The 5095-nt window shown below is 40.8% G+C and overlaps 1 non-coding gene across 1 annotated transcript; it reads left to right on the top strand.

Moving 5' to 3' along the window:
* The first annotated feature begins 4559 nt into the window (after nt 1–4559).
* Nucleotides 4560–4665, top strand: LOC112083736. Its single transcript, XR_002897868.1, has one exon. It is a non-coding gene; the product is annotated as a small nucleolar RNA R71 (small nucleolar RNA).
* The last annotated feature ends 430 nt before the right edge of the window (nt 4666–5095 follow it).

The following is a 5095-nucleotide window of genomic DNA, read 5'->3' as shown; positions in this document are numbered from 1 at the left end:
TGACACTACATCTATCTTTCACAGATCACCCAAGGTTTCCTTGCTTTGCTTGCATCATTGCAAGGAATCAAGTGAAGGTTAAGCATGACATGCTTACATCTGATTGTCAGGACTACTCACCAGCTTTTGGGAGCATCATTACTTCGCTTATGGTAGGAGCATGAATTGATTTTTCAGCTGAGACACCTCTTAGGGTGGATTGGATTAATCTATCTCAGTTCTCTAGAGACAGGACTATCACTAGTGCCACGATGGACCCAATTGGATTCGCTTACAAGTTCTGCACTAATACCATCGAGTACAGGGTCCTTCTACCTTTGGATTCAATGGCCCATTTCCAAGATGGAGCAGGCCCAGGATGGAAACCAGCTATTAGCGACTTCCTACCATCTTTGCCACTCTTACCTCTAACCATGAAACAATTTCTGGCTGCAATAGCCAAGAGACAGGTAGCTGCAAACAGTAGGAGACTTCAGCCTGCACCATCTTCATCCCGAGCCAGTTCTTCTCAGATTAGAGCATCCACTAGGAGTGATGTAGACTTTTCAGCTTTTAAGAAGAATGTTGACAAGTAAGAGAAGATCAACAGGCGCATGAAGAAGTTACTGAAGAAGAACCACATGTTTGATGATGACTCCTCTGCCACAGAGACAAATGATAGCCATGAGACATATGCGCCTATCAATCACCACATCATACCCACAGTTCTATCACTATTTTTCTTTTCTTTTATTTTAGACTCTTTTGATTTTATTTACCATCTTCTCACCAATTTTTTCACATTGGGGACAGTGTGATTTAAGTCTGAGGAAAGATGTTTATCCGTACTAATCTATTTTTCTTTGTTTCTTATCCTTTTCCTAAAAAATTTCTAAGCCTATTAAAAGACCTGAAGTATTTTTCAGGAATGTTTGACACAAAACTATGATGTTAAAGACCCATGTGCTTCTAGACTTTTCATGCTAGTTTCTTTTGTGGTTAGTACCAGACTAGGCGGTAATTAGAGTACTTGCACTATGAACTCCCACCAGAGGATTTCTAATCATGGAGATCTTTTCTGCCAGGATGTACTAGCTTATTTCACTTGAACGTAATCTTGATATCTAATTTCCTCATCATTGGTTTTAGCAGGCATCATGATACACATCTAGGATATCTTCACCTTATTGTTATCACTCTTTGTTGTCCAAGATGGCCAGTTCATCTTTAGCTGGTACCACACCCTTTACCCAAACTTTTATGTTCAAACCTCATGCATTCTCATGGTCAGAGGTGAGAGTGGCAAAGATGGTAGGAAGTCGCCTATCTCTGGTTTCCATCTTGGGTCTGCTCCATCTCGGAGATGGGGCATTGAATCCAAAGGTAGAAGGACCCTGTACTCGGTGGTATTAGTGCAGAACTTGTAAGCGAATCCAATTGGGTCAATCGTGGCCCTAGTGATAGTCCTGTTTCTAGAGAACTGAGATAGATCAAACCTATCCTCCCTAAGAGGTATCTCAGCTGAAAAATCAACTTCTGCTGCTATCATAAGCGAAGTAATGATGCTCCCAAAAGCTGGTGAGTAGTCCTGACAATCAGATGTAAGCATCTCATGCTAAACCTTCACTAGGTTCCTTGCAATGATACAAGCAAAGCAAGGAAACTTGGGGTGACCTGCGAATGGTGACTGTAGTGTCACCAACTCCTGCTTGAGAACATTTGCTTGGTTGGCTAGAGAAAACACACTGTGTGCTAGTAGCTTATGCACATAGCAGACAGCAGGATGAGAAAGTAATGATGCCTTGGACCTTCCTTTGTCATAAACTCCATAACCCATCAGTTTCCAAAGATCCTCATATGGATCCTTCTCCAATGCAATTTCATCACAATAAGGTAACTTCAAAGCATCACACATCTCTAAGATGGTAAGAGAGTAGAGATGACCTCCAATAGAGAAGGAAAGTGTGCCATCTAGAGCTCTAGGAGTAGCTCTCTTCTTGTAGCTCAAAGTTGCTGATGCAAGGAACTCATTGGTGTGGCTCTCATAGGTCTGAAAATTCTGCTCCATGAATGATCTCATTCCAATCTTATCAAGATACCATATCACATCTTCTCTGATTCCAAGCATCTCAAAAGTTGAGTAGTCAATTGCTGGAGTTGGCTTGCTCTTCAGCTTCTCAAGCTGCGCCAAGTAGTTGATGTCTGGGTCAATGGCTTTACCAACAAACTTCACTTTCGGCCTTGAGATAGACTTGACTTTTCGAGGTACAGATAGCTGAGTGGAGGCTCTTTCAATCTCTCCTGAAAAGATTCTTCTTTGCGCGGTAATGAAAGTGGATAGAGGTTCATCATCACTCAGTTGTGTCTCGTTTAATGCGTCAAAAACCTTTTTTGATATTTTAAATCTTTTTTTGTTTCTTTTTAAAAAGGTGTTTTTCCTAAGAAAATTTTATTTTTAAAAGTTTAGAAGACTTATCTTGGCGTGTTTAACATGAAAATTACGCTTTGGAAACTTCACGGTTCAATTTTGGAATAAATCGGGATTTTGTAGTTCAGGTTTACAGGAAGTCGGAAAAAACTTGCCTGGGAACCGAACAAGGGCCGCGGGCGAGGGACGCGGGCCACAGTGAATGATGGTCCGGCTGCGGCTGAATTGATCGCGGGCGCGGCTGAATTGATCGCGGCCGGGGCAAATGCTTTCCAGGGGTTCCCAGTTTAGCCCTTTTTACTGTTCCTCCTCCTATCTTTTTGTATTTTCTGGTGTTTTGAATTATTTTGGTTTTTCTGTGTTTTATGAAAGCCTGAAATGCATAAAAAAAAGATAAAATAGAAAAGAAATAATAATAAAATCATACCAAATGGGTTGCCTCCCATTAAGCGCTTTTGTTTAAAGTCTTTTAGCTAGACTCTTGGCAGGATTAGGATTGAGAAAATTAAGTAGGATCTCTTGAAGTAAGAGTCCTTGGGATTCTCCTTAGTCTGAACTTTGGATCACCTTCATCTTGAATCACAATCTATTTTCCTTTCTTAAAGATTTTTGCATCTTTGAAGACATGTCTTGTCTTCTCAACAATATCTTCAAGATTTTTCTCCTTCTCCTTGATGATGTCTGGTGGCACCACTATTTTGATATTCTCAAATTGCCTGGATGCAGTGCTTTTAGTTCCTTTTTGTCTTCCAACATCTTCTCTTTGCTCTTATCCTTGCAGTTTGGAGCTCGATCCAGTGTGGTTTTATAGAACTTTTTCCCGTCTACATTTAAGAAAACTAAACAGCGATTTGCATGGTCAATAACAGCACCTACAGTAGCTAAGAATGGGCGACCAAATATCAAGGGTCTTTCTTTGTCTTTGTCCATCTCTAAGACTTGGAAATCGGCTGGGATAATTTTGTTTCTAATGGCCAGTGGCAAGTCCTGGATCATTCTTCTGTCCTCTTTTGGGATGAATCACCAAAGATTATCCGTACTGGAGATGGGACAAATGTACCTATACCGAGTTTCTCAGCAACAGATTTTGACATAACATTCATATTAGCACCAGAATCACATAAACAATCTGAAAATTCAATTCCAAAGATTGAACAAGTGAAGGAAAAATGCCCTGGATCCTTAGACTTTTTGAGTCTTTGGTCAGGCAAGCGTTTGGGTACCTTAACCGGAATGTCTTGACTTCTCTCATGCTCGGTTTTAGAGTCCTTCATGAGAGGTTCAGGTGTCGACTCTTCCTTAGACTCTGCGACGTGGTCTTCTTCCAAAATCACTGTCATAGCATTGCAGAACTTCTTTGGATCATCCTCCACTCTTCCTGGTAAGACTCCTTGTTGTCTCTTCATTGAATCTGCAGTCTGACCTATCTGATGTTCCAACTTCTTGGCATGGGTTGCAAGAGATTCAAACATCACATTCAAGTCATTGTACATACAATCGATCTTCACGCCCATTTTCTACATCATAGTTTGTTCAATCGATTTTACCTGGGTACTTAGCTGGGAAAGGGTTTCTTCTAATGAGCTGGTCTGTGCTTGTTGAGGGTTGAAAGGTGGTCTTTGTTGGAAGTTTCCTCCTCCATAGTTCCCATTTTGAAACTTTTTTTGAAAACTCCTTTACTGCTGCGGATAGGGCTGATTCTCGGCTCCTTGATTTCTGTATGAGTGATTGTTGAAGTTGGAACCAGAATTCCTGAAGTTGTTGTTGAAAGCTGGACTAAATCGGTTATGGTATGCTTGAGCTCCCATGAAATTGATTTTTTCCTCTTGGTACATCTTCTTCATATCTTCCATCTTCTTCATTTCCTGCAGCAGTATCACAAGCATGTATATTCTTATTTTGAGACTTAAGAAGTTGACTTACCATGCTTTTAAGCTCAGAAATCTCCTTTGATTCATGACTAGTGATAGCCTTCTTTGATCTGTCATACTCAGGGTTGTTGTTCCTGTTAGCTACAGCTAGATTTTCGATGGGTGCTCTCCCTTGTGGTATGGTTTTTGAACTGAAATCTCCATTGCTGGCAGTGTCAAGAGAAAGTTGATACTTCTGTTGTAGTCCTCTGTAGAAGGTGCTTAGCAGGTTTGCTTCAGAGAAACCATGATGAGGGTAGTCTCTCTCATACTCTTTGAATCGCTCTCGGGCTTCATAGAATGATACTATTGGGCCTTGTTGGAAACTTTGTATCTTGTTCCTCAGCTAGTTCGATCTTGACTTGGTGTAGAAGTGGTTCAGGAAAGCAGACCTGCATTCTTCCTATGAAGTAATAGAAGCAGATAGCATAGATTTTAACCAACTAAAAGCTTTATCACTTAGAGAGAAAGGAAAGAGCTTTCACTTCACATAGTCCACAGTTTCTAAGGATGTTCTCACCATTCTAGAGATTCCTTCAAAAAGATCAATGTGGTCCATTAGATGCTCAGTAGAGATTCCATGGAATTGGTTCTGCTTTACCAAAGAGACAATCTGAGGTTTTATCTCATGATCTCCTCTTGGAACAGGAATTTGAATAGCTGATCGATTTTGAAAGTGTTTGTGAGGTGTATCGAAATCGGCAATGAGTCTATTCCGAGGCTGTCTTCTCGCATGATTGGCAAGCTGTATGGGTTGATTGGCTTCTCTACCGTTAGG

The sequence above is a fragment of the Eutrema salsugineum genome, unplaced genomic scaffold (assembly GCF_000478725.1).
Source record: "Eutrema salsugineum unplaced genomic scaffold, Eutsalg1_0 scaffold_6, whole genome shotgun sequence".
Lineage (NCBI taxonomy): Eukaryota > Viridiplantae > Streptophyta > Magnoliopsida > Brassicales > Brassicaceae > Eutrema > Eutrema salsugineum.
The sequence above is the reverse complement of the archived record's forward strand: the minus strand, read 5'-3'. Positions and strand labels throughout refer to the sequence as shown.